Source organism: Octopus bimaculoides, chromosome Z (genome assembly GCF_046866305.1).
Source record: "Octopus bimaculoides isolate indiv1 chromosome Z, ASM4686630v1, whole genome shotgun sequence".
Lineage (NCBI taxonomy): Eukaryota > Metazoa > Mollusca > Cephalopoda > Octopoda > Octopodidae > Octopus > Octopus bimaculoides.
The window spans coordinates 57,002,318-57,027,620 of NC_142944.1; positions in this window are offsets into that span (position 1 = coordinate 57,002,318).

Genomic DNA, 25,303 nt, shown 5'->3' on the forward strand with positions numbered 1-25,303 from the left:
ATACTTAGAAGTACTATTTTTACTGCTTCGACCACTACCACTAACAACAACAGCAATACTAAAGGTGCTCATGATGACGATAGCACGAAAATACTAGCTAAGTCAAGAGAAAAGTCAGTAAAAATAATCTTATTTTTGAATTTAAGGTTCTACTCCTACCACCACCACCACCGCCACCACCACCACCACCACTGCCATCACCACCACCAACAACAAAGACAACAACAACAGCGACAGCAATAATAAAGGATATGATAATGATGATGATAATTGAAATGTAAAACTCCCTGGAAAATGTTATTTACAGCATTTCCAAAAATAGACCAACAATTACTACTTTGGCCAGGGTCAAAATACAGGTTTCTTGACATATTCAACAAACCGTGTGGCCTAAAGCCACACACTGATTGGTCAGAATACAGTTTACAGAAAGTAACATTTTGGAGCCTATACTAATGTATTTAAAGCAACAGTTCAGCCATCTTACTACAGTTGTAAATTGTAAAACATAACTGTCACCACTACTACATTAACCTGAAGATTGCTTAGCTTAATGCACGTAAGTACTAGTTCAATATGAAAGGACATTTAATATTCTATCACTTCATTATATTATATGATATTATATTATTATAAAACTGTAAATAAAACACGAAAGTCAAAGTTGGAATCTCTTAGAGTAATATATTCTTCTATACACAATCATATACACCCGTGTATATATATATATATATATATATATATATATATATATATATATATATATATATATATATATATATGTGTGTGTGTGTGTGTGTGTGTGTGTGTGTGTGTGTGTGTGTATGTGTGTGTGTGTGTGTGTATGTGTGTGTTTGTGTGTGTGTGTGTGTGTGTGTGTGTATATATTACATATGTGGGCACAAGACGTCATGGAATGTGTACAACAAAAAACGCGTGCATACATACATACATACATACAAACTCACAGATATATGTGTATGTGTATATATATATATATATATATATATATATATATATATATACATATAGATACATGAACATATGCAAATGTACACACACACACTTATACATTTGTCAAAAGAGATTAAAAAAACAAGTTGGGCATTATTTATTCACGATTACCCATGTTGCATTTGCTACGAGAAGTTAGAAATTTGTAATTGTAGGATAGATAAATGTAAAGACGGCCTTCGGTCATGAATGACCATAGGGTTGCACCTAGAAAGTTATCCTCCCAGGCACAAGTCCGGGCAAGGTTGTTTATGGAAGACCAGCAGTCGTCTATGCATACCAGCCTCCCCTCTCTCCATACCACTGATGTTATCCAAGTGAAAGACAAAGGCCGATACAGCTTGGTACCAGTGAACTGGAGCAATGTGAAATAAAGTGTCTTGCTCAAGAACACAACACAGCCCGGTACGGGGTTTGAAATCACTACCGCATGATTGTGAGGCCAACGCTCTAACCACTGAACCATGCACCCTCACTTGTAGGATAAGCATGTAAGCATGTAAGATATCTCCTATTCAAAGTTCTTGCGATATAGAATCAAATAACACATTTGGATGAAGCATTTCTAAAAAGTTGATAATCAGGAATCGTATTGGCAGTTGGAAGAAAGAATAAATGGCCAATCAAGTAGCAGAGAAAGGAAACAGAGAGAAAAAGAGAAATGTAGAGAGAGGGAAAGAGAAAGGAAGTGAGAGTTATGGGTTGAAGAAATACACGCACATATATCAATGTATACACATGCACACACATACGTACTCACACACGCGCGCACACACACACACACACATATATGTATACACATATGTACACATGCATACACACACGTACACTTTTACGCACAAATACACAAACACACTCACACTGACATACACATATATATACATACAGACACAGACACACACACACACACAAGCTACATAAATATGTGAGAAGAAGCATACCTATTCACACACATATACATATACTTTGCATATATAGAAATTCACGCGCATATTCAAATCCAAATGGACATATACAGATTTATGGTTGAACATACATACATACATACATATATACATACATACATACATATACACATTTATATAAACATACAACATCATCACATACATTCACACACACAAAGTTTAAATACATTAATCATTTCTACGAAAGGAACAAGGTCTGAAATTTGAGAGGAGCTGACTTGTTGATTACATCGACCCCAGAGTTTCACTAATACTCAATTTATTGAATCTGAAAGGATGAAAGGCAGAGTCGACCTCGGCGGAATTAGAATTCAGAACGTAGCGAACATTTCGTCCAGCGTGCTAACGATTCTGCTAGCTCGTTGCCTTATGCATATACAAAGACAAAAACACACGTGTTCATATAAGAAAAAATAAATAAAACAGTCTTTGTAGGGAAAAACGTATAGATACAAAGATACAATTAGATTTAAAATACACAAACACTCACAGAAACACACACAGACGCACAAAATTTGCCGTTACCTCTTTCTGACTCCTCAGAACTCTCGTCGGATGAAGAGAGTGGGGAGGAGTGGCAAATAGCTACGAAAGGAAAGAGGAAGCGCAGTAAGAAGAAAACAAAACAAAATGCAAGCACTAACAAAGTAGGGAGATTCACATCTCCCGAAAATACTCCCAAGACCAATAATAATATGCAAAAAACAATGCTCACGGCGATAAAGACTACCAACACAGAGTTGATGAAATACATCAACTCAAAAACAAACATTACAAACAATGACATTAAAACAAACAATCACCCACTTACAACACCGCCAAAACACACAGATATACCATATTACACCAGCATTGCACCAGAAAATAAAATCTCTCTTCCCTAATGCGGTAGGGGGATGCAAAAAATATTTATGCAAAAAATTATATAATAGTCTCCTTGGTGAAAAATCGAAGGAGGAGACAAAACTTGCAAACAGTAAGCAGCTTCTTTTCCTTTCCTTTTGTGCTTTAAAGCACACGTATAAATAGAATCATGGTGAAGATTGGTTGTGTGAATATGCGTGGCTTAGGGTCCCCTTGGAAACAAGGGTACCTCTTAAATGACATCAAGTCACACAATTTGGATATCATAGCCATTAGTGAGACCAGACTCCATGAACCGCGGGCCCTAAAGTCCATGTTTGGCGGACAGTTTAACATTTATTTTTCTCCCTGTCTGCCGAGGATGGGCGGTAGTGGCACGGCGGTTCTTTTTCGCAAGAGTCTGGATCTCCAAGTAAAGACGATATTTACGGACCCGGAGGGTAGACTGGTTGTCCTAGATGTGGACGTCAGTGATGGAGGCGCTTTTCGCTTGCTGGCAGTTTATGTGCCTCCTTTAACAGGTAAGTCGAACTTCTTTCGACGTCTAGAAGTATTCCTGGGAACGTCTCGTCCCTTACTTTTAGTGGGGGGTTGGAATGCTACCTTGGACACGCATCTAGACTACGTGGGGAGTGACAAAACTAGAAGGGGATGCAAAGGCCTCATAGACCTGCTCAGACGCTTCCAGTTGTCTGACAGGTACCGACTCGACCACCCAGATGTGCCAATGTGGACTTAGAGCAACCGCATTTGGTCGTCGAGATCGTATCTAGATAGGATAGTGTGTAGGACAAGAGATATAGATAGTTTAGGATGTCCACAATTCTACATAGTCAGCTACACGGATCACAAACTTGTGACGTGTACGCTAGAATTAAATAAGGCACATAGGCAGGGTCCCGCTTACTGGAAACTAAACACGTCTTTCCCGTCGAGACAGGTTTTCAGAGACCGGATTAGCACGTTAGTAAAGAGGGCTTTGACGGGAGCCATCGTCAACAACAAATGGTGGTTTGCCCTCAAGAGAGCAGTAAGTGCGGAAGCAATAAGGTATAGCAGGGCACTAGCTGTAGAGAGGAACAGAGTAGAGAGGGAACTAGTGATAACGTTAGAAGAGGCATTGCGAAGTGGCATCGCGTCCGACGATTTAGCGGCGAGGTTGGCCCTCGACCAACACTTCAATGCTAAACACGAAAGGTGTGCTGTCAGGGCAAGGATGCGTGCTCTGAGGAATGAAGGTGTTGGAGCCGCGCGAGAGGCCGGGTGGCGGAGGCGCAGCGGGGTAACAAGAGCCACCATCCGGTCTCTGATAGACGAACAGGGGCGCGAATTGCTCGAGCCGAGCAAGATGTGCGAGGCGTTTCAGTGGCATTTTGCCCGACTGTTCGGGTGGAGTGGCGAGCGAGAAGGCAGGGTGGACTTTAGTGCCTACCTGCACAGCTTGCCACGACTCTCGGCAAGAGAGGCGGAGTGCTGCGAAGGTGTCATCACGGCGGAGGAGGTGACGGACGCGATGGCGGGTTGCTCGACGGACAAATCTCCGGGTTTGGATGGTCTGCCCTACGAGCTTTACAACTGTATGCCAGACTTGTTTGGAGACGTCTTGGCGGCCGTGTACTGCAACTGGCAGCAGAACGGGAGCATTCCCGGTTTTGTGAGCCGAGGAGCGGTAACGCTGCTGAAGAAAGATCCAAACAAGGGGGACGCCATAGATAACTTTAGGCCCATCACTCTGCTCAATGCAGACATGAAAATTTTGGCCAAGGTGTTAGCCAAGCGGTTGGCGCTTGTCATCGAAAAACTGGTCGGCACGGTGCAGACGTGCGCCGTGCCGGGCCGGAGCATCCATGACAACCTCCATCTGATGCGCTACATCATAGAGAGGGTAGTTAAGGAACCTGGCATGGGTGGGGCCCTGATCAATTTGGATCAATCCAAAGCTTCGATAGGGCGGACCATCGATACTTGGAGGCCGTCCTCGAAGCGGCCGGTTTCGATCCCGTTTTCTGCGGCTGGATGGCTGCCTTGTACACAGGCATCCGTTCGGTTGTTCGCGTCAATGGATGTCTATCGGGACCCTTCGACATTGCACGTCCGGTCCGCCGCTCCTGTACGTATTGACTCTCGAGCCACTACTGCGGAAGCTGGCGACGCTGAGGGCCATCCCGCGAGAACTGGGGTACGGGACGAGCGTGTCGGCATACGCGGACGACGTCACTGTCATAGCGTCTAGCCACGAGCACATCGAGCTTGTCGGCGAGACGCTGAAAGACTACGAAGCGGTGACGGGAGCGAAAATCAACCGGGTAAGTCGGTGGGTTTGCTGCTCGGCACCTGGAGAAGCAAGCCCATACCGTCCGGCAGCGCCTCAGTAGTGGGACGCTGGACGGACGGTCGGTCAAGTTGCTCGGAGTCTGGTTTGGTCCGGACCTGCAAACGGAGAAGAACTGGGACGAGATAACGAGTAGGGTGGCCACTCTCTGCCGGCAATGGTCCGAGAGGAAGCTGTCCCTAAGAGGTCGGGTGGAGGTGGCGAACGCGTACATCGCGTCCGTTATCGAATACCGACTGACCGTCGTGCCTTGTCCCGATCGCGACATCACCGAAATGGAGCGCATCCTCTTCCGCTTTTTGTGGAAAGGAAGCGTTCCGATGGTGAGGCGATCCGTTTGTTGCCAACATCCGCTGAAAGGAGGGCTGGGCATGCCGTGGTTGATGATGCGCAGACATGCGCTGAGACTGCGACATCTCCGGCTCTACGTAGACGACGGTGAGCAGGTGTGGTCGCCTTTTGTGCGACGTGCTTTCTCGCAGCTCGTCTCCATGACCGAGCTGCAGTCGTAGATCAAAAAGAGGCCGAGGAATGGCGTATGGCACCGTGAGTGTCTCGTTGCTCTGCAATAACTTTGCCGTCCCGTGTCGACCTTGAGCGGCTGCATCATAACGAAGTCATTCTATAGGGGATTAGTGGAGGGCAGGTACCACGACGATCTCGGGGTGAACCTGGGCGTCGGCGAGGAATACCTGACCCGCCTGTTCAGGACGATTTTCGGGTCGGGACCTATGGACAACTTCCAGAGATCCCTGGCCTGGCAGTGCTACCGAGAAGGGCTACCCGTTCGGGATAAGCTCTATAGACACGGCTCTCGAAATGCGGGGCCGTCCTGCCCGAGATGCGGTTAGAGCGACAAAACCGTTCTGCACGCACTCGTGCAGTGTCCAACCATTTCGGAGCTGTGGGCTTATGTCGAACGACTGCTGTCGTGTGTGGGACGAGTCGGTTTATCAACCGAGTCTATCGTCAATATCGTCACGCCTCCTTCCTTTAAACGGGAAGGAAGAGCTGTATTTATCGTACTTGTGGCTATGGCCAAAGAATGCATCTGGTGGACGCGTCTGAAAGGATTAGAGACAAATACTTTCCTCTCTGGTCAATCTCTCATCAACTTTTTCAAGTATCACTTGAAAAGGAAGGTGAGAGTAGAGTGGCAAGTGTTGTCTAGCAAATGTTGCGAAAAAAGATGGATACATGTAGCAAGAATGGCACGTATAAATGACAAAGACACCTTGACCATGATTCTATAAAACGTTTTAAAATTTTGTAAACAGAGAGTTACTTACGTTTCTTACATAAAAAAAAGAAATTTTATTTAACAAACTGTGACACTAAGGACCGAGGTTACCGTGGTCTTTTCCTTAGGTTTTTCTTTCCACAGATAACCTCCCCATTTATTGGGAAATTTTTGTATTATTTTCATTTTTTTTTTTGTACATACCCCAAACGTTTTCTCGATGCCTTTTCATCGTTATCCCCATTTTAATATTTTACTTTATTTTCTTCCCCATCGAAAAGGAAAACTCTACGTTTGTATTTTGTCCCCTCTATGTTGAGCCCTGTGTGGCTAATAAAGAAACATATCTATCTATCTATCTTTCTATCTATCTATCTATCTATCTATCTATCTATCTATCTATCTATCTATCTATCTATCTATCTCTTCTCACGGACGTGCTGTCACATCGGCTGCGAAGGTAAACGTTTATTTGACCTTTTATTGTCCACATTGTGTTGGAATGTTTTAATAATTTTGTTGCGAAGCACCTAGGCTTCATTTGTGTGTATTTTCAAGGGCAGGAATTGACCCCCAGGGGCAGTTTCGGCCCTAGCAAAATACAAAAATTTCCTTCTTGACATTTGAAAAATGTCGAGAAACATAATTTTGGAACGCTTGTCTTGTTCTTTTGACAAGCATTTCCCGAGGCTTCAGATGCCAGAAGAGAAAAAAGAACAGAGTAGCGCGTGCTCATAGAGTGACAGAAACGCAGTTGCTGTAAACGTCACAAAGACTGTGATTACAGCTACTAACAGCCCTCTCACCACCACCACCACCAACACCAACAACAAAAACAAAACTGTAACCAAGGTTACAAAACCATGCGTAAAAACCGTCACAAATGTCTCTGATGTAAGCACCATTGCTGCTGACGCCATCATCACCACCACCAACAACAACGACAACAACAACAACAACAACAACAACGACAACAACAACAACAACAACAACAACAACGACAACAACAACAACAACAACGACAACAACAACAACAGCAACAACAAAGACGTAAAGTTATCGGCCGTCAGCAATGACACCATCACCTGTTCAACAAACTCTGCTGCCACTACCACCACCTTTGAACCAGGCAGTACATACACCAACATAAACAAAAATATCCAGAAGAACATGTCCGCCAGCACAACAAAAACAAATTTCGCAAATGCTCTAAAGGAAAAAAAGAATAATAGTGACATTCACACAAAAACAAATAAAAGACACAAAATCCCTTCTTACCAAAGAAGGAGATGATGTCAGAATAAACATACCAAAAGATATTATAGAAATGAAAAACAAAAAGTGCATCATTTATAAACTGGTAAACACAAAAACGAGACGTGTAGAAAATGTTAGCACAGATAAAATTGAAGTTTGTCTTAGAAAAATTTGGCCTTATCAAAATCATGTCACCTGGGGAAGAAAATTTGGAACGGTGCAAGTGAGATTTCTGGATGAAAATTTAGCTAAACAATTTTCGACACTCTCTCTCCGCACAGATGACTTGGTAATGATACCGAGTTATCTAGGACAGAGAGTGACCAAAGTAATGATAAAAAATGTGCCATCGGAGGTGGACACCCAATGGCTGATATCGGCCGTATGCCTGGAAATGGAGGAGGCAAATATTTTGGAGATTACGGTCGGAGAGGAAAAGAACTGGGGAGGGAAAAATCTGGAAATCCTTCTCCACATCACGGAGGAGGCTTCACAGAAAATTCCTCCAAACATTAGATTGGCAGAGGACCACAAGCTGTATGTGGTGGTAGAGGGCAGGCGACCTCGCTGTTACCTATGCAACAGCGAAGCACATCTGAAAAAGGACTGCCCTCTGGCCGCTAAACAAAAACAACACCAACAACAACAACAACAGAAGCAACTACCAAATACCCCCAACAGAAAAACCTTACTACCAACACCACCAGCAACACAAAAAACAACAACAGAAATATCAGCAATAACCACAACAGAAAAGACAACAGAAACTGCAAAAACAGAAGAAAAAAAAGAAAATTCCAAGACTGCGTCTCCCTCCCCCATATCACATACACCACACACAAATAACAAGCAGACAACATCAATAAAAACAGCAACACAAACACTCACAGAAACACACACAGACGCACAAAATTTGCCGTTACCTCTTTCTGACTCCTCAGATCTCCCATCATCCGATGAAGAGAGTGGGGAGGAGTGGAAAATAGCTACGAAAGGAAAGAGGAAGCGCAGTAAGAAGAAAACAAAACAAAATGCAAACACAAACAAAGCAGGGAGATTCACATCTCCCGAAAATACTACTAACACCAATAGTAATATAAAAACAATGCTAACAGCAATAGACAGTACAAACACAGATTTGTTGAATTACATCAACTCTAAAACAAACATCACAAATAACGATATCAAAACCAACAACCACCCACGTACAACACCGCCAAAACACATTAAAATTATTCATGTAACACCAGCATTACACAACAAAATAAAATCCCTCTACCCCAACTCGGTAGGGGGATTCCAGAAATATTTGTGCAAGAAATTGTACAATAGCCTCCTTGGTGAAAAATCCAAGGAGGAAACAAAACTTTCTAACGGTAAGTAACACCCTGTTCTTTTGTTTTGTGCTTTAAAGCACACGTATAAATAGAATCATGGTGAAGATTGGTTGTGTGAATATGCGTGGCTTAGGGTCCCCTTGGAAACAAGGGTACCTCTTAAATGACATCAAGTCACACAATTTGGATATCATAGCCATTAGTGAGACCAGACTCCATGAACCGCGGGCCCTAAAGTCCATGTTTGGCGGACAGTTTAACATGTATTTTTCTCCCTGTCTGCCGAGGATGGGCGGTAGTGGCACGGCGGTTCTTTTTCGCAAGAGTCTGGATCTCCAAGTAAAGACGATATTTACGGACCCGGAGGGTAGACTGGTTGTCCTAGATGTGGACGACAGCGATGGAGGCGCTTTTCGGTTGCTGGCAGTTTATGTGCCTCCTTTAACAGGTCGGTCAGACTTCTTTCGACGTCTAGAAGTATTCCTGGGAACGTCTCGTCCCTTACTTTTAGTGGGGGATTGGAATGCTACCTTGGACACGCATCTAGACTACGTGGGGAGTGACAAAACTAGAAGGGGATGCAAAGGCCTCATAGACCTGCTCAGACGCTTCCAGTTGTCTGACAGGTACCGACTCGACCACCCAAATGTGCCAACGTGGACTTGGAGCAACCGCATTGGGTCGTCGAGATCGTATCTAGATAGGATAGTGTGTAGGACAAGAGATAGAGATAGTTTAGGATGTCCACAGTTCCACATAGTCAGCTACACGGATCACAAACTTGTGACGTGTACGCTAGACTTAGATAAGGCACATAGGCAGGGTCCCGGTTACTGGAAACTAAACGCGTCTTTCTCGTCGAGACAGGTTTTCAGAGACCGGATTAGCACGTTAGTAAAGAGGGCTTTGACGGGAGCCATCGCCAACAACAAATGGTGGTTTGCTCTCAAGAGAGCAGTAAGGGCGGAAGCAATAAGTTATAGCAGGGCACTAGCTGTAGAGAGGAACAGAGTAGAGGGGGAACTAGTGATAAAGTTAGAAGAGACATTGCGAAGTGGCATCGCATCCGACGTTTTAGCGGCGAGGTTGGCCCTCGACCAACACTTCAATGCTAAACACGAAGGGTGTGCTGTCAGGGCAAGGATGCGTGCTCTGAGGAATGAAGGTGTTGGAGCCGCACGAGAGGCCCGGGTGGCGGAGGCGCAGCGGGGTAACAGAGCCACCATCCGGTCTCTGGTAGACGAACAGGGGCGCGAATTGCTCGAGCCGAGCAAGATGTGCGAGGCGTTTCAGCGGCATTTTGCCCGACTGTTCGGGAGGAGTGGCGAGCGAGAAGGCAGGGTGGACTTTAGTGCCTACCTGCACAGCTTGCCACGACTCTCGGCAAGAGAGGCGGAGTGCTGCGAAGGGGTCATCACGCCGGAGGAGATGAGGGACGCGATGGCGGTTTGCTCGACGGACAAATCTCCGGGTTTGGATGGTCTGCCCTACGAGCTTTACAACTGTATGCCAGACTTGTTTGGAGAAGTCTTGGCGGCCGTGTACTGCAACTGGCAGCAGAACGGGAGCATTCCCGGTTTTGTGAGCCGAGGAGCGGTAACGCTGCTGAAGAAAGATCCAAACAAGGGGGACGCCATAGATAACTTTAGGCCCATCACTCTGCTCAATGCAGACATGAAAATTTTGGCCAAGGTGTTAGCCAAGCGGTTGGCGCTTGTCATCGAGAAACTGGTCGGCACGGGGAAGACGTGCGCCGTGCCGGGCCGGAGCATCCATGACAACCTCCATCTGATGCGCTACATCATAGAGAGGGTAGTTAAGGAACCTGGCATGGGTGGAGCCCTGATCAATTTGGATCAATCCAAAGCTTTCGATAGGGTAGACCATCGACACTTGGAGGCCGTCCTCGAAGCGGTCGGCTTCGGTCCCGTTTTCCGCGGCTGGATGGCTGCTTTGTACACAGACATCCGTTCAGTTGTTCGCGTCAATGGACGTCTATCGGGACCCTTCGACATTGCACGTTCGGTTCGTCAGGGATGCCCCCTGTCGCCGCTCCTGTACGTATTGACTCTCGAGCCACTACTGCGGAAGCTGGCGACGCTGAGGGGCATCTCCCGAGAACTGGGGTGCGGGACGAGCGTGTCGGCATACGCGGACGACGTCACCGTCATAGCGTCTAGCCACGAGCACATCGAGCTTGTCGGCGAGACGCTGAAAGACTACGAAGCGGTGACGGGAGCGAAAATCAACCGGGTAAGTCGGTGGGTTTGCTGCTCGGCACCTGGAGAAGCAAGCCCATACCGTCCGGCAGCGCCTCAGTAGTGGGACGCTGGACGGACGGTCCGGTCAAGTTGCTCGGAGTCTGGTTCCGTCCGGACCTGCAAACGGAGAAGAACTGGGACGAGATAACGAGTAGGGTGGCCACTCTCTGCCGGCAATGGTCCGAGAGGAAGCTGTCCCTAAAAGGTCGGGCGGAGGTGGAGAACGCGTACATCGCGTCCGTCATCGAATACCGCCTGACCGTCGTGCCTTGTCCCGATCGCGCCATCACCGAAATGGAGCGCATCCTCTTCCGCTTTTTGTGGAAAGGAAGCGTTCCGATGGTGAGACGATCCGTTTGTTGCCAACACCCGCTGAAAGGAGGGCTGGGCATGCCATGGTTGATGATGCGCAGACATGCGCTGAGACTGCGACATCTCCGGCTCTACGTAGACGACGGTGAGCAGGTGTGGTCGCCGTTTGTGCGACGTGCTTTCCCGCAGCTCGTCTCTATGACCGAGCTGCAGTCGTGGATCAAAAAGAAGCCGAGGAATGGCGTATGGCACCGTGAGTGTCGCGTTGCTCTGCAACAACTTTGCCGTCCCGGGTCGACCTTGAGCGGCTGCATCACAACGAAGTCATTCTATAGGGAATTAGTGGAGGGCAGGTACGACGACGATCTCGGGGCGAACCTGGGCGTCGACGAGGAATACCTGACCCGCCTGTTCAGGACGACTTTCGGGCCGGGACCTATGGACAACTTCCAGAGATCCCTGGCCTGGCAGTGTTACCGAGAGGCGCTACCCGTTCGGGATAAGCTCTATAGACACGGCTTGCGAAATGCGTGGCCGACCTGCCCGAGATGCGGTCAGAGCGATGAAACCGTTCTGCACGCACTCGTGCAGTGTCCAACCATTTCGGAGCTGTGGGCTTATGTCGAACGACTGCAATCGCGTGTGGGACGAGTCGGTTTATCAACCGAGTCTATCGTCAATATCGTCACGCCTCCTTCCTTTAAACGTGAAGGAAGAGCTGTATTTATCGTACTTGTGGCTATGGCCAAAGAATGCATCTGGTGGACGCGTCTGAAAGGATTAGAGACAAATACTTTCCTCTCTGGTCAATCTCTCATCAACTTTTTCAAGTATCACTTGAAAAGGAAGGTGAGAGTAGAGAGGCAAGTGTTGTCTAGCAAATGTTTCGAAAAAAGATGGATACATGTAGCAAGAATGGCACGTATAAATGACGAAGCCACCTTGACCATGATTCTATAAAACGTTTTAAAATTTTGTAAACAGAGAGTTACTTACGTTTCTTACATAAAAAAAAGAAATTTTATTTAACAAACTGTGACACTAAAGACCGAGGTTACCGTGGTCTTTTCGTAGGTTTTTCTTTCCACGGATAACCTCCCCATTTATTGGGAATTTTTTGTATTATTTCGTATTTTTTGTAAATACCCCAAACGTTTTGCGATGTTTTTTATTCATCGTTGTCCCCACTTTTGTTTTTTTTTCTGCTTTGTTTTCGACCCCCTCGAAAAGAAAAACTCTACATTTGTATTTTGTCCACTCTGTGTTGAGCCCTGTGTGGCTAATAAAGAAACATATCTATCTATCTATCTATCTATCTATCTATCCATCTATCTATATATGTATTATATATGCATGAGTATGTATTTGGTTATGGACTCTGGTATGTAACACTATTTTTAACCAGGGTTTGGATTGATTGTTTGATTGATTGGCTGATTGGTGGAGTGATGGATTGGTTAATTAGTCGTTAGATTAATAAGCTATTGAGGATACTCAAATCTAGAGTTACCTCCCTTCACTCATATTTAGAAAATTTAAAAAAATGTCTCAAATATAAATATAACAGTAGAAGTAATTAGATATATAAATAGACGAATCACTAATTTTATGAATGACTACCTTAAGAGTTTATTAGTTAAGTAACTCAACTATATAGGGAATCCTGCTGTCGGACATAATAAATTTTAAACATAATTTGAGGCAATTTGTCGGGTACAATTGCTTTTGATCATATTTTTACCGATAATAACTACAAATTGAAAATATGTAGGTATAATTTGTATATATGAAGGAGTCTTAGTGAGTAATCGGAGAATGAATTCTATACGTAATCTTAGCGATTAACGACGACATACTGGGAAGGTATGTATATACGATCAGTTTTATTGTTTTGTTGTTTTGCCCCTTGTTTTAGTTTGGTCTAACTAACTTCCGGCATGTGTTTTATATAATCCTCAATGAAGTTAGTAAATATAGTAGTAACTCAATAAGTTAGACTTAAACACAAACTAAAATCATCTCTTATATATTATATTATATTAAATATTATCCCCGGAATGTCGTATAGGTGTTAATTAGATTTGTAACAACCTATCTCTCATATGTATTATACTTAAATTATATACCCGTAATATATCTCTTTAATCTTTTATTTCAATATGTACATATGATATGAGCAAGTATGTGTACGTGTGTGTATATGTATATATATATATATATATATATATATATATATATATATATATATATATATATATATATATATATATATATATATATATATATATGTGTGTGTGTGTGTGTGTGTGTGTGTGTGTATGTGTGTGTGTGTGTATACGTGTATGTGCGTATATATACATATGAATATTTATATCCGCATATAAACTTTCCTATAATTTGTTTAGTTTTTGTGTTATTTATATACATTCCATTTATATAGGTATATATATAGGTATGTGAGTATGTATGTGTTGGTGTGTGTATATATATATGTGTCCTTCTCGTGTATACACAGCTTTTTTCTTACATAGAAAAATGTTAATATATGTTGTCTTTATAAATTGCAATATTACTCCTCGTATAACTTCCTTATAACCTCCTCACACCTCTGTTTACAGTTTACCTAATATGTATAATACAATACATCTAATAATTTGCTTTGGGTTTTGCTTGACTAATTCCTTACTTCATGGTATCAGCTTCGCGTGTATGTGCGTAAGTAGGTGCATATGTGTTCGTGTGCTTGTGTTTGTGTGAGCACCGCATGTCTATGCTTGCACATACGTGAGAACATATCTACACATTGTGCACGTGGATGTGTGTGTATATATATATATATATATATATATATATATTTAAATTATAAGTATTTATTTTATCCTAATTAATAATAATTCGGATAGAATAAATGGGTTAATAGAAACCAGGGTAGCAAAGATCACAAAATAACTGTGGTGTAATTCCTGTTTTTGAGGCAGAAACTCCTTGATATTTTGGGTATTTGAGTATATATAAATTTAAGGAATGGCGTGAACGCATGTTATAACTGCATACTTTATTCCGACATATGTTTCGAAGAATTACAATTTATGCGATCCATAGGAATCGTCGATGCTAAAAATGTAAACTTCTCCTCGGGAAAATGTATGGGGATCATCTTAAACGTAAGACATTATGACCGAGTATGAGAACTATAGTTGGATAAGATTATAACGTAATTCATTTGAAAAAACCGTTAGAGATGTGGACGCTACCAGATAGTATATATATATATGCATATATATGTATGTGTGTATGTATATATATATATATATATATATATGTGTGTGTGTGTGTGTGTATGTGTGTGTGTGTGTGTGTGTGTGTGTGTGTGTGTGTGCGTGCGTGCGTGCGTGTCCTAATGTCCTAAAATTAGCGGTTCGGCAAAAGAGTACTATAGAATAACAATCAGGCTTTGGAAAAATGTACTCGGTTTGATTTGTATGACTAAAATTCCTCAAGATGGTGCCGCATGGCTGCAGTGTAATTACTGAAACAAATGAAATAAGGGAAATTGTATATATATGAGATACAGGGAGATTACTAGTTACTCAAATTTTGAGCTAGGGAATTGATACTGTAACACCTGTTTTTTTTTTATTTCTCTAGTATTTTACAACATTTCGTGAGTATTATATAGTTTTTAAATACAAATACAAGCTATCTTTTATTCAAACACCGGAAATTATTTTCTGATTTATTTCCTAAATAACACCAATGTTATTCATCCAATTTTCATTTATATTTCCCATTATAAATTTTGTTAATTACACCTCTCACAATAAGCTACATCTGTCTTTCTACCACCTCCCTCACATAAACCTTTATAAATATAAATATAATACATATATTTTTTTCAAATAAATTTGATGCTTTAGTAGCATTTCAACGTTCAATACTAGCTAAAGTTTAAGCGATAAATTTCTAATCAAATGAACACTGTCTTTCAAAGTGGTTTGCTAAACTTTGAAAATTCCGAAACATAGTCCTTAAATAAGTCATTTCTTAACTCAAAACTAAAATGTACTTATTTTACCTGAAGAGATCTAAAAATATACTGCACATTGCATCTTTAAAATATACAATTGTTGATGGTTCTAAAATATTGTTGTATTGAAACATATGTAGAATATCTTTTGGGGCATTTGGGGGGGGGGTTGTTTTGTTGATGTGGTTCCTTTTTTACTTGTTTTTATAGGCATATATTTTAACCTTTTAATTTGCATTACTTTTCCAATTGTAATACAAATAAAATGAACCAAGCATCTTTTTGATTTTTCTTTTCCATTTTCTTTTATTGACTTTTTAATTATATATGTATTGACTTTATATATATATATAAAAGTTGGGGTTTTTTCAGTGTCCGCCTGCCAAATCTACTCAGAAGACGTTGGTCAGCTTAGGGCTATGAAAGAAGACACTTGCCCAAGGTGCCATGCAGTGAGAGTGAAGCAAGAACCACGTGGTTTGGAATCAAGCTTCTTACCACATAACCATGCTTTACAAATTTGTTTTGACTTGTTCAAAATACTGAACTTTTTACACATGTGATGTAAATGTTTTGTTGCCTCAATCCTAAGGTTCTAGACAAAAGTTCATTTTACCATTTCATTACAGTCAAGCAGTATAATGATCGAGGTTGTTCAATAGTTAGGTAATACAATCAGTTAAACTCGTGACACACACCATAATGTCTTATAAAAGGAAAAGAAAATACGTAATTGACAATGTTACCCTATGCATATAAAGCCTGAAAAATTGATTGGATCGTTACGGTTGGTCCAGGTTTGAACTGGACTATACAAGATCAATGACACCTACAATTACTAACTCTTGTTGACATATCGTCTATCATACCACAATTTTAGTTTCTTTCAACAAATAAATGGCACCAATCACTCTGAACCACCCACACAATATCGTATCGTGGCCATTAATAAATTCGTTCATGCTCTCTTTTCTTCGAGTTCAAATTTTGTATTTTATAGTTCAGGATCTATAAAGTAGTTGTCATGTACCCTCTCTCATTCATTGGAAGAGATAGGCTGTGCTTAGCCCTACTGTAGAATGGGTTCTACTAGGTGTAGTTACCACAGGGACACTGTAGGTCACGACAATGCTTCTTTGACTCCACCAGGAGTCGAGAATCTCAAAAAGAAACACTACTACTCTGAAGTCGATATGCGATCTAAAGATGCAATCTCTAAGTGTCTCCACGACTTTTTAAGATACTAATTTTCCATCGAATCAAGTCTTAAAGACGGAATGAACGCTGCTGCGAAATATTTGATTAAAGCTGTTGCGGGATTAAACAATACAACTTAAAGATCCAATTTCTGTACGCGTTCACGATTTTCAAAGATTCGTAGACCAGTAACCACATTTATTTCATCATAGATGTGACATGCCTTATGTAATACAAAAGAGAATAAACAGGTTTATTATCATGATCGCACTTTCTCAAACACGAAAGTGTGGTTAAGTGGTATTGACTCGAAATACATCATATACTTATGAATATGCATATTATTATGTTGAATTTAACACAAGGGAAAGGGAAAGCGGTTGCATCTTCTGAGAAATGAAAAACAGGTAGACATAATGTTCCTCAAGAATCTGTAGGAAGAATTTAATTGATGCGTTAGGACAGATACTAGTCATAATGACAGCTTTAGCCTCAGCAATGGTGTCCATCAATGCAACATCCTCTTATTTTTCTGTTTCCGCTTGTGACTAACTAATGAAGAAGGTAACCAATGTGAGTATTTCAGAAGTGTGGTGAAGAGAAATGGAAAGACTTGCGACCTGCTCTTTACCGATGAAATTGCTCTGCAAGTTGAAACAAGCATTGTACTGTACGCACTAAGTACCAAATTCAAAGAATGAATCGAAAAAATCAGGTTCAGAAATAACTGTGAAAAAAAAGAAAAGAAAAGAAGAATAATTCCAGAGAGATGCAGATTAATGCCACAGACCAAACTTTCATTTTCACCTAACAACTACTTTTAGAAGATGTCAAAAGTTTCTCTTACCTGGACAGTGTAAGTATAGATAGTGGGTTGAATTGCAGAGTTGGCAACGCAGTGTCATATTCTAGCGCATGCGCAAAAATTAGGCAACAATAAATATGGCTGAGATAAAGATCTTGTTATATAGTGTTATAATTTTGCCAGGGGTTCTTTATTACAGTAAGAATGGATAACGAAAAAGATGGACATATAAAGAACGTCTATGGAAAAATTTCCAGAATAATCTGGTAAGGTAAAATTATATTTAATGAAACTTTTCTGCGAAGATAGTCGCAGCCCACTATTAAACTTTGTGGAACTGTGTTGGTTTGTTTGCCCATTTAGTCACTCGGAATGCACAAATTGAATTGAAGTGGACATCAGAAGAATAAAAATGCGAAAATAACCATCTGGTATGGATATTCCAAGAAGAAATTAAACGTACGAGAGCTATTTGGAAAAGTGGAGGATGAATTACATCAGTTCGACCACGTTAGAAAAAGTTTGCTCGTTTATGCTTTTCACAACGCGAGACGACCTCTCTCTAGTAAGCCTAATGTTCATGACCTTTGACAGGGTTATTACAGAGTTTGCAATGGAAATTTTGCTAGAATTGCGCATAAAATATTTCTTTCCAAGAACGGTCTTATTTTATTAAGTTATTGTCATTTATTTCGTCATAAAAATTATGGATCTCTGCAAAAGACATTCGTAAGTTTTGTAAAGAATAGCCTTTTACCTACACCAAATGTCTAATTTAATGGTTAGGGCTCTTCTGGTTAAGCCGTTACTTCTAAGCATTGTGAAGCCACAGCTCTGCAACTACGGGCATTTCATTAGAATGTCACAAGAAGGAATAGCAAAATTCTTCAGACTGTGCCAGCCTGCAGTAGACTTAAGAATATAGATGAAGACGGAAAGTATTATATTTGCTTCTGTTAGGATACCATGGAAGAGAGGCCTGAAGATTCTACTTCCACCACCACCACGTCCTCCTCCTCCTCCCCTCCTCCCCCTCCTCCTCCTCCCCTCCTCCTCCTCCCCTCCTCCTCCTCCTCTGCATCTTCATCCTCCTCTTCAGCTTCCTCCTCCTCCTCCTCCTCCTCCTCCTCTTCTTCTTCTTCTTCTTCCTTCTCCTCCACCCCTTCCTATTACTACTACTACTACTACTACTACTACTTCTACAATCATCATCATCAGCAGCAGCAGCAGTAGCACCACATCCACCACCACCACCACCCCCTACTACTACTACTACTACTACTACTACTACTACTACTACTACTACTACTACTACTACTATTACTGCTGCTGCTGCTGCTGCTGCTGCCACTACTACTACTACTACTACTACTACTACTACTACTACTACTACTACTACTACTACTACTACTACTATAAATAAAGAAATCCTTATAATTATTATTATTATTATTCAGTAGTCTTATTTTTATAACGTGCTTTCACTTCACTACCGAGCGCAGCTCTGTGTGCCTTGGGTATGTGCTGTGGTTTGCTGTGATGCTCTTATGTTTACTGTATTGAAAGTGTTTTGCGTAGAATGTGTGCAGTGCCCAGTAGTGCAATTTTCTGTATGTTATATATATTTGTAAGTCCTGCTATTTTTGTTATATATTTGTCTGAATATTTTTTTATTATACCTAAAGCACCTACTATGATAGGAATTGTTTCTGTTTTTAGATTCCACATTCGAGTTACCTCTATTTCCAGGTCTTTGTATTTGGAAAGTTTCTCCATTTCTTTTTGGGAAATGTTGTCATCTGTTGGTATTGAGACATCAATTAGAAAGCATATTTTTCCTTCATGATCTTTGACAACTAATTCTGGCCTATTGGCCTTAATTTCTTTTATTCCATAGTGTTGGCATAGCTTCCAGTGTATATAGGTCCCATCTCTGTCGTGTCTGTGAATATATTCCTTCTTAGCCAAGACTGGGCAGCCAGAGATAATATGATTTATTGTTTCTTGACCATCGCTACATATTCTACAGTTACTTGTTATGTTTCTTTTCGTTATATGTTATTATTACTATTATTATTATTATTATTATTATTATTATTATTATTATTATTATTATTATTATTATTATTTGCGTTATTGTTGCCTTTTTGCATACTATCTATTTCCATATTTCACCCAAGTAACAGGATGTTGCAGCTTTTACTATGAGTGTCATTTATGATTAGCTATAATATATCGCACAAGAAGAGGACCAGAATCCGAGAAATAATATTCGATTAAACTTGTAAGATTTCAATTTAGAAAGAGTATTAAGAGAATAAGGTGTTTTCAAGTTGCCAATGTTCTTAGTATGCGTGCAGTATCAATGAAAACAATTGCTTGCATTTCTGATGTCTTGTGTTTTCTTGGTATTTGATCGTAGTGTTTAAGAGCGCGTTTTGGTATTGTCCTCATAGATCCAATTATCGCATGTACTATTCTTCTTAGATACCACATTTTTGTGACTTCTATTTCAAGGACCTTATATTTACTTACATTTTCAATTGTTTTTATACGTGTCACAATTTGTTGGAATTGACAAATCTATGACCAAACATGTTTTATCAACGGGATATTTTGCCACAATACCTAGCGTATTAATCTGAATATCAAGGTCAGGTTGCATGTCCTAACGAACGGTAATATATTTCTTTTTTCCTACTTTTGGCAGGTTCATGTTTACACCATTTCTTCTCATATGGAAATCCAGACTTATAGTATATCATCCAGTACAAATACTGGCCGAGTCAATCATAGCGATTAATCTATTCATGTGAAGCAGGCATAGAGCATCAAGAGATGCATTTGTTAATTGTTTCCCTCGCTGAAACACAAAAATGGCAGGTAGAATAAGCACCATTTTTAAGAATGCTTGGTAGTTTCTGGTGGGGAGACGCTGATCCTCATCTGCTATAACGAAACCCTCTATTTCTGATTTAAGTCCGGGTGCGGTCACCCATTGATACTTTATATTTACATCACAATCGTTGGCTCCTGTAGAGTATTTGTCAGGTAGTGCTTTACATTTCTATGTATCTTGCAGTACTGAAATTCCATTTGATCTAGCTTGTGTTTTTATCTGTTTTGCTATCATTGTGGGTTCTTCTGTTTTATCAAGTCGCGCTTTAATGACTTTGATTCTTGTACATACTTTTAAACTTTTTTCTGATATTGAGGACATTTTAAAAGCTTTCTTGTTTGCATCTAGACGTTGGGTGTTCTTTAGATAACAGTATACCCTTATGGCTGCTGTCTTCTGAGACAGCTGCTGTATTTCACGAACTCCACCTTTTATGGGTTGTATATTCTATCTACATTTGTCTTTGGGTAATGCATGCAGAATAGAACTTGCATATTTTTGTATCAGTTTCACTGATAGACCATTTTATGATGTTAAAGCTGTAAGTAACAAGTATAGCTACTATATGGATTGTATCAATGCTGTTTCTCGCATTCAGATCGATTTTTAAGAAGGTTGCTCTATTCCAATTTCATTCTAGGTAGATTTTACAACTGCGTTTACCTTGTTTGTTAATCTATCACTTTGTTTTGAGTAGCGAATCTCGAGAAGATCATTACACTCTCTTATTTCAGTGTGTTTGACCTTCAGTCACTCTGATAGAATTTTGTCAACTTCAGTGTCTATACTCCAACTTCTGTGATAATCATTCTGAGGTACTTCAGTGTCTGGGACAATTTCGTGTAGTAACTCGCTTTGGGTATTTATTGTATTAGGCTCTACTTTAACTGTGGAAGGGTCCTTTGTATCCTTATTTGCATCCTTATTTGTATGACTATTGGCCTGAACACGTAATTCAATCTGTTGGACATCCAGGTCTATAAAGAGACTTTTTCATGATATTCCTGAGAACATTAGCTAATCTATTGCTATCTGTGTTTGGTCTATTGGCAGGGTTTTTCTTTCTCCAGTTTAAATATGTTTGTTTCATTTTCGATATCACAATTGGAAAGTACATTGCAGTATAACAGGCCTCTAAAAGGTCATTGTATTCTTTCCTAACCCGTTCATCTGACAGATGAAGCTGGACGATGTACATGAAGGATCTTTGGAGTTACCCTATTAATGATGACTTTTATGCCTGTGCGTTGAGAAGGGATCGACAATTTTCAGCCTTTTCGATCTCCAATTGATTTGACTCTTGGAGACATATTCCTGTCCCATGCTAGGTATCGAGTGATTCAGTGTCCATTCTCTTTTTTAAATATTTCCGATATACGTGCGTATTTTTCGTATCGCCAAGCGGTGGGGGCTTTTCTCGTGGTTTCAACGCGTGAAATACTCGGGAGTCAAGAAATTATGCCCTTCTTTACACTTTATCTCAGATCACGACTCTTGTTTAAATTTATTTATTTATCTATCTTTTATTACGTGATAATATTTCTTGAAGTTGTGTGAGTTTCTATTAGTATATTACATGATACGATTCAGCTACTTGGAATGCCTTTCTGTTTGATTTTTGGAGTGTCATTTGTAAATATGTATATTCATGTAGGTAATGCTGTTTATAGCTGCTGGTTTATGTAGATGTAAGTGGGTACTAGAAATTCTGGGTTTTGTGTTAGCAAGATATTTATGCAGTACTGATAGTAAAGGTTAAGAAGTACAATTCCTATGCATTGTGCTTAATGTAGTCATAAGTAAATAAGGGGAGTGGAAGGCAAGAAAAACAGGGTGGCAGGCATACAGATAATTATCATTTATGTATAAATAGATTCAGTAGAAGTTAAGAGGAAAAGAGAAGAAAAAATGTATTATTTGCTCTTTGATTGTGTTAGTATCGATGGTGCTGGTCAGTGCGGTCAGCAAAGAAAAATATAGGACTTTGACAACTAATTTGTTGTTTTAATTACCGATAGAAAAATTAATATATACACCGTTGTTTTTGTACAATACTGAATGGAGTTTTGCAATAATATAAATTCTCTTAGAGTCGGTTGTTAACAGTGTTCCTTATTAATGTATTTGTTACACTCTAAAGCTTTCGTAGTTGTGTATCTTGTAAATATTTCAGCTGCTCACTTGGAGACAACATGATCAATGGTTTCATTTTATTGTTGACATACACGACATGTTGGGAAGCTACCATTCTTTAATATGTTGGTCTGGTAGTTCTTTGTAGGTAGGCACTGATCTTGGGCTGCAATGATAAACACTTCTGTTGCAGATTTTAAGCCAGAGGCCATCAACCATTGATGGGTAAGGGCTTTGTCAGCATCGGTATTATTAGCTCTCTTTGGGTACTTGCGGTTGAGTGGTTTTCCTTGTCATTTATCTGCAAGAATATCTAAGGCAGCAGATTTAGTACGGGTTTTCATACACTCAGCTTTTTCTGTGCTTGTTTCCAGTACGTCTAATTCTGGAATTTGTTGTATTTGGAATTCACTTAGATATTCCTTTGCTTGTTTTGTTACTGAGTATGATGCTTTTTTGTTTATTATTATTGTTATTAGTATTATTATTATTATTATTATTATTATTATTATTATTATTATTATTATTATTATTATTATTATTATTATTATTATTATTATTATTATTTTATGTTTGACTTTTGTTTTGCATTTGTACAAGTTGGATCCAAGTCTCACCCAGAGACCTCAAGAGACAACAAGTTAGAAGTTCATGTAGGTGTTATGCCTAGGGTACCATATATTTGGATTTGTACAGTTTTGTTCAAGTGAATGTTTAAGAAACCATAAGAAAATTATGTGTTTGCTTTAAAATTTGAGATCACATAGACAGTATTTTACGTAGGATATGGGCAGTTCCCATGAGCACTATCTTTTGAACTTCAGCCATTTGGGGGTTTCCTGGTATTTGAGCTAGGTAGTAATCAGCCCGTTTCGCTGTCATTCCCAGGGCACCTGTGACAATAGGTATTGTTTTCGTCTTCAGATTCCACATTTTGTTAATTTCTATTTCAAGATCTTTATATTTGCTCAATTTTTGGTAGGTCATGACAGATACGTTTATATCGATTGGGACAGTCATATCAATGAGGAGGCATGATTTTTGTCTGAAGTCTTTCAGTATGATGTCTGGCCTATTTGCGTCTATCTTTCTGTCAGTTTGAATGGTGAAGTTCCAGAGGAGTGCCATGTGATCATTTTCAAGTACTGGGGGTGGTTTGTGTTCCCACCAGTTTTTATCATGGGGCAAGTCCAGGTTTTTGCATATTACCCAGTGAATATATTGTGCAGCTCTATCATGCCTGTTGAGATACTCTGTAGGCGCAAGCAGACTGCACATGGAGACAACATGATCGATGGTCTCATTTTGTTGTTGGCATATACGACATAATGGGGAGCTGCCGTTCTTTAATATGTTGGCCTGGTAGTTCTTTGTAGGTAGGCATTGATGTTGGGCTGCATGATAAACCCCTCTGTTTCTGATTTCAAGCCAGAGGCCATTAACCATTGGTGGGTAAGGGCTTTGTCAATATCTGCATTATTCGCTCTCTTTGGGTATTTGCCATTGAGAGGTTTTCCATGCCATGGCTCAGTCATAATAGCTAAGGCAGCAATTTTAGCACGGGTTTTCAAGCGCTTAGCTTTTTCTGCAGGTGTTTCTAGTTCGTCTAATTCTTGAATTTGTTGCAATTGGAATTCACTTAGACATCCCTTTGCCTGTTTTGTTACTGAGTAAGATGCTTTCTTGCTTTCATATTTTAAGACAAGTTTTAGCATCCAGTCCTCAGAGTTTTTCAGATAGGTGTCTAGGCCAATTGTGGCTACCTTCATTGATAATGCCAGCTGTAGAAGTCCTCGGCCTCCTTCTTTTCTTGGCAGATAAAGACGTTCTATGTCTGCCTTAGGGTGGTGCATTCTATGCATTGTCAACAGTTTTCGTATTTTTCTGTCAACATTACATATTTCAGTAATTGACCAGTTAACGATGTTGAAACTGTAAGTCACGACTGGTATGGCTAGAGCATTGTTCGCTTCGATCCTGTTTCTCGCGTTCAGCTCTGTCTTCAGTATTGCTCTCACCCTGCGATAACACTCTCTTCTGATCCTTTCCCTCATCACTGAATGCTTGATATTGTCCCCTTCAATTACCCCTAGGTATTTGTAGCTCTCCGCTGGTTCTAACTCTTTTATGGCATTTTGCTGGTCAAGGTTCACATTGGATGTATTTGTCATTTTTCCTTTGATAAAGGTAGCTTTTGCACATTTATCAAGGCCAAATTGCATCCTGATGTCATCACTGAATTGTTTAACAATCGCTAGTAGGCCTTTGAGTTGGTCATTTTTTGCAAAGAGCTTTAAATCATCCATGTAAATGAGATGATTTATATTTTTATCAAATATTTTATAACCATACTGTGCATCATTGAGCAATTTTGAGAGCGGTATTAGGGCTAGACAGAAGAGGAGTGGTGATAGTGAGTCACCCTGGAAAATGCCACATGAAATTCTTACACCTCCAGCATTTAGAGATTCATTGCCATTGTTCAACATCAGTGAGGTTTCTCCATGATCTCATACTTACAGAAAAAATGTTTCGCAGAGTAGGAGCTATTTTATACATTTCCAGACATTTCCTAATCCAGCTATGTGGTAGGCTATCAAAGGCCTTTTTATAGTCTATCCAGGCTATTGACAAGTTTTTGTGTCGCTTGTGACAATATT